The sequence below is a fragment of the Leptodactylus fuscus genome, chromosome 3 (assembly GCF_031893055.1).
Source record: "Leptodactylus fuscus isolate aLepFus1 chromosome 3, aLepFus1.hap2, whole genome shotgun sequence".
NCBI lineage: Eukaryota > Metazoa > Chordata > Amphibia > Anura > Leptodactylidae > Leptodactylus > Leptodactylus fuscus.
In genome coordinates, this window is record NC_134267.1 from 38,672,135 (window position 1) to 38,683,150 (window position 11,016).

General features: G+C 43.3%; 1 pseudogene; it reads right to left on the reverse strand.

Moving 5' to 3' along the window:
- Positions 1-272: 272 nt before the first annotated feature.
- On the reverse strand, positions 273-2,776 carry LOC142198468 (17-beta-hydroxysteroid dehydrogenase type 6-like; annotated as a pseudogene).
- Between the last annotated feature and the right edge of the window lie 8,240 nt (positions 2,777-11,016).

The window sequence follows — 11,016 nt, forward strand, 5'->3', positions numbered from 1 at the left end:
CCAGCAGCGCTTGCGCGTGATTTCCGGAAACGCAACGGCAAAAAAAGTTACATTTTACATTACCTGCAAAGTGAATGAGATTCTGGCTAATCTCATCCACACATCGCAGAAAAAATCCGCTGCGGAAAAACTGCTTTTTCACAGATGCCTGTGTTTTTGAAAATCGCAGTATGTGAACTATACCAGCGGAAGAATATCTGATGTAGTGTGAATTGAAGCCAACTATGGAGGGGTTCACTGTTTGTGAAGTAGATGTCATCTTCAGTCGATCATTATTCAGCACTCGGTAGCCCTTTCCAGCATTTTCTAGTTGCCAAAAGTAAAATTTGATCAAAAACAAATGTTGGCAGCCACATGTATAAGTAAAAAAAAAAAAAATTTCTGCAAGACTGGCAACCTGATTACGGGGTTTTGGTGTAGGTGATGTGAGCGCGTCTACAATGGCGTCCACAACCTCATAGCTATTTTTGCTGCCGTACTTTAGTTTCTCCTGTACAAAATTTACTGTTGCCTTTATGACTTCTTTGCTGTAGCCCTCCTTCACCTCTTCTGAAAGAGAATCTCAGACTGTTTCTGCCAAAATATGTGGTTGGATATTTGTGGCTGGAGTGTAATTGCCGGGCTCAATAATACATACCTGCAAGCAACCAATACAGTAAGAGAATATTATTGTCTGTAGGCATGGTGAGGCATATACATTAGGCATCATCCTATACATTCTAGGGTGGATGGAGGTTTAACTTACCACTACTAATGAATAATAAAAAAGCAGAAATTCTAGAGTCTCACCTTCACTCCAAACGGCTTCATTTCTAGTCGGAGGCAATCACAGAATTTCTCCATTCCGGCTTTAGTCAATGAATAAATGCTATTCATGAAACTTACATATGCGTTCATGCTCGACATAAACACCATACGACCTAAAAGCATTGTAAGAAGATCAGTATAAAAACACACAGTAGTCAGCACTAACAATTTTGCATCTTACTAATGGTTTGCATCCATCAGGGCCACTACCATAATAAGTTTATTTTTCCATTTTTGCCTAATTCCCAGAAAACCCCCTATTGCAGGCTGCAGCAATAAAGCACTGCAGGAAAACCACAGCAGAAACACATTGCAGCTTTTCCTGCAGCATTGCTCACAGTGCAGACTTTCTGCTTGGAGTATACCTGTATGTATTTTTCTGCAATGTATAGATGGGATTTGCGAGAAATGTAAAATCCACAACATGGGGCTCCACAGAACACTGCGAGAAAGCATCAAAATCCGCAGACAAAAACTCACTGTTTTGCTTGGTTGAGGCTAAGGCTCCGTTCCCACGGAGTAACGCGCCGCTCATTTAGACACGTAAACACGTGTCAGAGCGCGGCACTTCAAAACAGATCCCATTGACTTCAATGGGTGCCGGCTTACGCGCGCTACACATTGAAATCAATGGGAGGCTTTATAACCATTTATTAAATGTCACAAATGCTGCCCAAAAATCAAAAGTTTTCAAAAGTTTGAAAGTTTACGAAACCTATTGCCCCTTCCCAACATCTGAAATACTATTATGGCGGAGTTAGGTATATAAATATGACGGCCGATACAGAGACCTGGCACTATTGCCCTGCTGACATGTCATTTTGGCTGCACAGTGCAAAAATGAAGGCCATAAGAAAGTTGCACAAAGGCACATTTTCTCCAATTCTACCCCATTCAGAAATTTCTAACATCCCAGTACATTGTATGAAGTATAAAATGCTACCATTATTAAGAACATGTTTTTCCACAATCAATAAGCCCTCATATGGCCCTGTGAACAGAAAAACAAAAAAAAAGTTACGGGCTTTGGATAGTGGGCAGTCAAAAGTGAAAAACGCCTACAAAAATAGATTTAAAGGGGACGTTTCGCCACCTCCATCAACTCCAGTTCTTAGCATCTGTTAAACAGGCGCCATTCCACTGATTCTAGCACAGTTAGAATTTTTCTCTAGTCCCCTCCCTTTTCTGAGTAAGAAGTGCAGGTAGTTTTGGTGCCTGATGTGCTATGTAAGCTCTGTAATGTCAGGTGGGTGGTGTCAAGAAGGGGGTCATGAATCAGAGCTGTAATCAGAGGCAGCCCCCCTTCCCCCATTACAACAAATGCAGGTAGTTTTGGTGCCTGGTGTGCTATGTAAGCTCTGTAATGTCAGGTGGGTGGTGTCAGACAGGGGTGTGATTCAGAGCTGTGATCATAGGCAGCCAGTGTCAGAGCTCAGAGTCACTCCCCTTGTCTGCTCCTGCCTGACACCGCAGGAGCAGAATCTGAAGAGACCCCAGAGTATAATAAAGTCACTTTTACTTAGATATAACTCAACTGATTGTGCCTTACAAAGCTAGAATTTGGATTGATCAGTTCCTAGCAGTCCTGACAATGTTATACACTATGTTCTACACAATTTTAAGGTATGGTTTGCACCAAACTTGATCAACCCAAAACAAATCTTGGACCATAGCCACCCAAACCCAACACTAAATGAATTCTGAGTGGTTCACCCATCTCTAAAAGGGAGTGTGTCATGAGAACCCAGCATATTAACCCAGTCCCACGGACAGATTGTATTTTCCCATGTCAACATGTTGATAAAGTAAATTGTGCAAAATGTTAAACTCAACTCTCCTACCCTGTTATTATACTATAGATAGATAGATAGATAGATAGATAGATAGATAGATAGATAGATAGATAGGTATATTATTGGTAGTAACCAATTACCTTTGTCTTACCTTGCACATAGGTTTTCTTGCACATATCGTTTCGCCTGCTCTATCTTTTTATCACTGGCCACATCCAGCCTGATGACTTTCAGTTACCCTGGGGATGAATGGGTTATTAGAGACTGAGCCCCTTCTCCATCTGGGAATAGACGCAGAAAACACTGTGAAACCTATGCCAAGGAGTCTTTTTCCAGCAGGTTTCCAAATCCTAAATCGCAACCTTAGCCTTTCTTAGCCTTTTGTGGATTGCAATACTCAACAGTCCAAAGAGTAAGATGTATACAAGATTCTGTGTGCTCAGGCACCAAGACCAGAGCCAAGAGAGAGACGCCATAGCTCTAACCTCAGTGTATAAAACAAGTGTATTCAATGCTCAGTCTCAGTCAGCCGTATGAGGAAGAACACTCCCCTTTCATAGGGCTGCACCCTGACTCATAATAGGAGAAGAATACAAACACTAGAACAATGTGCATTGAGATCAAACCATGCTCTACACCAGTGATGGCGAACCTTTTAGTTGCCCAAACTGCAACCCAAAACCCACTAAATTATTGCAAAGTGCCAACACGTCAATTTAACCTTAATACTGTGCAGATCCACAAGTGTGGACAATTACGAACTCGCAAAATACAGTCGTGTGAATGGGGCTTTACAGAAACATTTTTGTTGCACAAATCTGTTTTTTAGTGACCATGCAATGTTATTATGACCTATAATAATATCACGTCTTCTATAAAACCAATACTGTGTGATAAAAAATAATGTGGGGCCCCCACACAGTCCAATCTGCTCCACAGTGGCTTCCATACAGTATGATCTGTGCCACAGATGGGTGCCCACAGACAGGGCTCTCAGTGCCACCTCAGGCACCCGTGCCATAGGTTCGCCATCTCTGGTCCTTAGTATGGTGTGTTTACACCTATAGGTTTTTAGATGCAGTTTTTGAAGCTAAAACCAGGAGTGAGGTAATAGTTTCATCTTAGATATACAAGACTTGCAATCTTTAAGAAGGACAAGCTTACCTTGTCTCTTATTAATAAGTAACTTGATATTTAATTCCTTCTTTTGTTCACAATTCTTGCTCTCTGCACTGAAACGCTATTTAACCCCTTCTAACACTGCGCCTTACTATTATGTCACACTGAGCTTATAGTTAATGCTCAGCTTTGTATTATTGCGGCACTTTCATTCTGCAGACACATGATACATGTCTTATCTGTATTACTAAAATACATCAACTTAACCCTTCAGATACTGTGATCATTAGATACAACATCTGAGTGGTTCGGGGTCAAGTTTTTACCTGTCAGATCCCCCATGATGAGTTTGTTCTGACCGAGGAGTTGCCATGGTTAACCCCTTCCCAACATCCACGCTAAACAGTATGGCGGATGTCAAGTGTTTAAATATTGCGGCCGCTCAGGAGTTGAGCGGCCGCCATAGCCCACAATCTCTGCTGTTTTAGGGAGGGTGGAGTCAAAAACGAAAATCGAAAAATTCCCATGGAAGGAATCGGTTAAAGAGTATAGAAAAAATAATAATAAAAGGTTCAAAATGCCAACCTCATTAAAATAAATATATATATATATATATATATATATATATATATATATATATATAATGTAAAAAAAAAGCATGTTATCCCCAAGTGCGTATAAGCCTATCCAAAAATAGCATTAGCCTAGTTAAAAATGATGAAGAATTGGCTTTAACAAAAAAAAGTCACCAAAAATTATCCCTTTATGGGACCAGATATGTAATGTTTTTTGTTTTTTTTTCATGGCAACAATGTGGCATAGTGGAATGTGACTAGGCTGCAGGACATGTCTGGCAATCACATTGGTGGTAGCTGTGGCAGCATGAGTGGTAGTTCAGCCCCACGTTAAAGGGGTTGTCCAGGATAACTGTAATTCCCTACACTAATCTAAACACCTCCATCACCCCTCCTACTTTCTAAATAACACAGTTAATCAAAAATGTATGGGACAGCGACAGATTTGATTATCCAGGGACAATCCATTTCACCATTTCCGGAAACGGATCGCCACTATTAGTCCCCCCCCACGAATCACCTCATTATACTTATCCTCCAGGCTTCTTCCTACGAGATGGCTCCTCCTCCTGTACTGATTCTGTCTGTGCACGCTCTTCTCCAAACACTGTGCGCACTGCTGTTGATAATGTACCTTTACTGCTCATCCATGCGTGCCCAGTAGAGATGGATCACTGCTGCAGAGAACAGAGCAGCGATGGAGAAGAGTGCACACAAACAGAATCAGTACAGTAGGAGGAGTCATCTCGCAGGAAGAAGCCTGGAGGATAAGTATATAATATGGGTTGGGGGTTGGGCTGAGTAGGTAGGGGAGAGCAGGATGCTAGAGAGACAGGGAGGGGTTGTATGGGAGAGAGGGAGAGAGGAAGGGTTAGTGAGGAAGTTACATAGAAGGAAGCTGAAGCAAGTAAACAAATGCAGGAGATACCAGGAGCTCCCAGAGACAACCAGAAATCACTCAAAACATGGCTAAAGGTACATTGATGCATTTATTAACCCATTAATAGCACTAACAGACAATTTTAAAAAACAAACATTTTTTCCCACAGAAAACCCCTTTAAATAACAGATTATTTTCAGATTAGCGCAGGCTGAAAAATCACACCATGTATTCATATGACATTTTATGCAGCAGAGACCCCAAAATTGTGGTTTGGAATTTATAAAAGAACTGGTCAGATTACATTATATCCTGTTTTTTGAAGACAAATCTAAGCAATTTCTGAGCGCACAAAGGAGAATAAGGAAACATCCCAGGAAAGTGTCTCAGGAGGCATACCTTCAGTGGGACATATTCCTTCACTTTCTGTATCTTTAGAGGTTGGGGGTTGTGTGAAACTTGGAAACTGGCCGTCACTGGAGATAATTAACTCCTTGTTGACTGTTATCAGAAAAGAACTGTAATAAACTGGGTTATGACAGACGGTGTCCTCAATGAGTCAACAGACAGTCCAATACCTAATGGAGTAATACAGTTTAAAAACATTAACACAATTCTCCCGACTCCACTGATTGCGAAGGAGTCAGTGACCAGGATATCTATAAAATATTTATTCTATATTTCCTAAAAATAAATTGGTCCACTGAAAATATCACTGTTTGGCAAATTCAACAGAAGTGCCCGATCACCAACCAGAAGCGTCCAATCACCCACCAGAAATGATCACCAAACAGAAGTGTCCAATCACCAGCCAGAAGCATCTGATAACTAGCCAGAAGTGTCCGATCACCAGTCAGGAGCGTCCAATCACCCACCAGAAGTGATCACTGGCCAGAAGCGTCCAATCACCCACCAGAAGTGATCACCAGACAGAAGTCCAATCACCAGCCAGAAGCATCTGATAACTAGCCAGAAGTGTCCAATCACCAGCCAGAAGCATGCAATATCCAGCCAGAAGTGATCACCAGCTCAAAGCGTTCGATCATCAGCCAGAAATGTCTGATCACCAGCCAGAAACGTCCAATCACCAGCCAGTTTGCGCAGACTCACCGCAAAGTTGTTTTGTACAACTAAACTGCCCCCTCACCATGCAGTGTTCCTGTTAATGTTGATAGTACAAACAACAGTGTATTTTGTTGCCCTATAGATCAATAAATAACAATAACATCTCATAATCCAAATCACTATATTAAATACAGTATAATGCTTATTTTGTGTCCCCTGCACGGGATACTTCCCAATCAGCTCCCTCACATAGTATAATTCAACCTTAGTTCCCCCAGTATAATGCTGCCAAATAATAATTCCCCCATTAGTGCTACAACACAGTATAATTCCCCCTAACACTCCTACACAGTATAATGCCACTCACACGATATGATTCCTCCATCAGTGGCCCCCATGCAATATAATGCCCCATCAGTCAGTTCCACACTGTATAATGACCCCTTGTGGCCCTCACACACAGCATAATGCCCACAAAGTGCATCCACACAGAATAATGCCCCCTTGGTGGTCCACACAGTGTATAATGCCCCTTAGTGGCATCCACACAGTGTAGTAACCCCCTTAAGACTCCTGCACATACTATAATGCCCCTTAGTGGCCTCCACATACAGTGTAATGCTCTACTGTGGTCCCACACAGTGTAATGACCCATTGTGGACCCAACACACAGTATAATGTGCACTGCTGCCGGTAAATCACTTCTACTGCGTGTCAATGCATGCGCAGTAGAGGTGGAAAAAGAGCATGCGCACACAGTACAGGAGGAGACCATGCTCGGCGACCATCAAACTTAACTGAACTTGAATTGTTTTGTAAAGAGGAATGGTCCAAAATACCTTCATCCAGGATCCAGGAACTGATTAAAAGCTACAGGAAGCGACTAGACGCAAAAGGAGGATCTACTAAATATTAATGTCACTTTTCTGTTGAGGTGCCCATACTTTTGCACCGGTCAAATTTTGGTTTAATGCATATTGCACGTTTTCTGTTAGTACAATAAACCTCATTTCAATCCTGAAATATTACTGTGTCCATCAGTTATTAGATATATCAAACTGAAATGGCTGCTGCAAACACCAAAATATTTAGAACGAAAAATGATTAAGATTAATAGGGGTGCCCAATCTTTTTCATAGGACTGTATGTGCTGGGGAGCATATAATAAAGTGTGTGTGTGTGTGTGGGGGGGGGGGTATGGCGTACTGAGAAACATATAACACAGTGGTGGGTGTACTGAGGAGTATATAATACAGTGGGATGGGGGGCGTTTTGAGGAGTTGATAATACAGTGGGGGTGTACTGAGGTGTACATAATACAGTGGGTTAGGGGGGGTGTACTGAGGAGCATATAATACAGTGGGAGTGTACTGAGAAGTATATAATACTGTGGGGCGGGCGTACTAAGGAACATATAATACAGCGGGGGGTGTACTGAGGAGCATATAATACAGTGGGGTGGGGGAGTGTACTGAGGAGCATATAATACAGTGGGGTGGGGGAGTGTACTGAGGAGCATATAATGCAATGGGGTGAGGGGCGTACTGAGAAGCAAATAATACAGTGGGGGGCGTACAGAGGAGCATTTAATACAGTTGGGTGGGGGGCATACTGAGGAGAATATAATACAGTGGGGGAGTGTACTGAGGAGCATATAATAGTGTGTGGGGGGGTTGTACTGAGGCGCATATAATACAGTGTGGGTCGGTGTACTGAAGAGCATTTAATACTGTGGGGGAGGGGGCGTACTGAGGAGCAGATAACACTGTGTGTGGGGGGGGTGTACTGAGGGGCAATAATATTGTGTGTGTGTGGGGGGTCGTACTGAGCAGTATATAATACTGTGAGTGGGGGCCTGCTGTGGAGCGTATAATACTGTGAGGGGCGCTAATGTGGAGCATATAATATAAAAAAAAAATTAAACTATATTTCGGGCCTCCAGTGGTTTGAGGGACAGTGAGCTGGCCCCTTGATTGAAAAGTTTGAGGATCCCTGTATTAACCCATTAATAGCACCAATAGACATTTAAAAAAAAAAAAATTGCCTGGAAAATCCCTTTAAGCCACATCATCCAATCATAAATACTACAAAACAGGCAAAAGACAAAAAAAAGTGGAAGTTGACGAGAAATCAGACAAAAAAAGCAATAATGAATGTGCTGTTGTCCCCTCTTTATATGATGCGTGTGGTGCTGTTGGCCGAGAATACTGACAGCACACATCTGTTATATAACACTGACATGTGAATAAGGCCTTATAAGTAAAGATGTTCTAGAATTTTTATATTATGGGCATTTTCTAGAAGAGACATGTCAGGAGAACGTACAGAACCTGCTCAGGACAAATACCTGCTCACACGACAGGTTACGGATATACCCTATGCCAAAAACATTTCATTGCACTTGAGAACCTGTTCATTTTGAGCTACGGGATTTCTTATCACAGGTGAGGGGTTTTGCACTTAACTTTGCCCCTGTTGCGGTATTGTCTGCTGCCATATGAATGTTTTCTGTCTCCTAATTCCTCTACAGGCCATTACAGGCTTAAATGTGAACCTGAAAAACCTGTTTTGCAATAAGAGAATAAAACACAAAATTATGAGGGTGAAGATTTGTTCATGTGTATTTCGGTACATGGGTTTTGGAAAAATCTGGAGAATGGGTTTGTCTTTATCAGGTGTAGACCATGGAGATGATGCCTCAGTAGTGTATATGTGTTTGTGTATTTATACACGGGTGTAGCTATAGGGGTAGCAATTGCTACCAGGCCCTGGAGCATCAGGGGGCCCAAAGACCTCTCGGTAACATAAAAAAACTCCGCTATTATGGATAGCACATGGTAGGTGGGGGCTCAAAAATAAAAAACACTGTTACCCATCTATCCCTGCGCTCCCTGCTGATGTAGATCATCTTCAATGACGTATGGGACGTCACATGACGCAACGCATAAGGACGCAGGACCGACCATGTGATGTCAGGGACGCCACTCAAGTAGGCCTGAAGCCTGCCTAGATCCTGGAGAGGTAAGTAACGCTGTTTTTTATATGTTCTCTGACCCCTGAGTATAATAATTGTGTTTGTGGGGCCTGCGGCGTCACTTACTGATCCCCCTGCTCCTGCTCACAGCGGCCTACACAGTAGAAGCTCAGGAGGCTGTGAGCAGGATCCAGGATCAGTAAGTAAATAGGAGCTACTCCAGCCGGTAATGGCCTTTTATTAAAAAAAAAATAATAAAAAATGCCGTGATAGCGGTTGTCTCCCGGCCCGCTAATGTCCTGGGCCCTGTGGCAGCCATTACTGCTGTTACCCAGGTAGTTATGCCCCTGATGCCATATAAAATGATAGACATAGTGTAGTATTGAGCAAACCATTTGTATACAGCGAGGACTTTACATTGCATATTACTGCTCGCCGGGTGACATCTGCTGGATCTGATGAGTATTGCAGCATTTCATGGACAGCAATAATGTAATGTGATGGTGTGTTCTAGATTCCAGCGTTTCTCAGCTCCAGATCTCAAGTCCCCCAATACGTCTTATTTTCAGGTGACTGAACAAAGTATAGGATATATTATTCATATATGGCAGGATTCTAAAAGTCAGTTTTATTTTTCCGAATAGGGTGGAGATGGAGGGGACATTAAACCATGGAGGGTAGCAGGAGGAGGGCATGTCTGCTTCTAGTTGCCCCCAGTTTCACCGCACATTTTGTCCCTCATTCTGTCCCTTGAAAGTTGGGTTCCTTGGTGTCAAGAATAGGTCATCAATTAAAAAGTGCTGGAAAACTCCTTGAGGCTGAGGCCCCACGTTGCGGAAACGCAGCTTTTTTTGTTGTTGCAGATTTTGTTGCGTTTCTTAAGCCAAAGCCAAGAATGGCTTCTAAAGGAATAGAAAATATCTAGGAAGCTCTTATACTTCTATCTTCTGCTCACTCCACTCCTGGCTTTGGCTCAAAAAACTACAACAAAATCTGCAACAAGAAAAACTGCATTTCCGCAAAGTGGGACCTCAGCCTTAAAGGGGTTGTCCCATCACAAGGATGCTATCTATACTGCTTGTTAATGTGAATGTAAGACTTTTCCTAAATACACTGCTTCAGCAAAACTGCTTTGTTTGTCCACTATATTACTTTATTCATTTTTTTTTTTTTTGACACATCCCTTGACTTATCTGGTCATAAGTCAAGTGATGTATCTGCTGCTCTGAGGGGGGAGGGAGGAGGGGCTAAGTGCACGGGAGCGAGCCTGGAGGGGGGGGGGTAGTTTACCATTTGGGGGGAAGGGGCCGCCAATACAGACCCGGCATCCGCTGTAATAGAGAGGCGCATGCCGGGGACGGTCAGACGCCAGCACAGATGCCTGCAACATCGCTATGCTCCTGCCCTGCTTGAAGCCAGCAGCGGCAGAAGCGATGCTGCTATTCCCGGCGGGGGGGGGGGGGGGGGGGGCGGCGACGGAGCGGAATAACAGCATCGCTTTTGCCGCTGTTGGCTTCATCCAGGGCAGGAGCATGGCAATGTTGCAGGCATCTGTCCCGGCATCTGTGCATCTGTGCCGGCGTCTACACTCCCCGGCATCCGCCTCTCTATTACAGCGGATGCCGGGTCTGTATTCACATATGCAAAGCCAAGCGGCGAGATGCCGCTGGCCCTGCGTGCACGCTCATAAACCAGTCTAGCCTTCACAATGCGAATACAGACCAGTACCCACTGTAATAGAGAGAGGCGGATGTTGGGTCTGTATTCGCATTGTGAAGGCTAGACTGGTCTATGAGTGCGCAT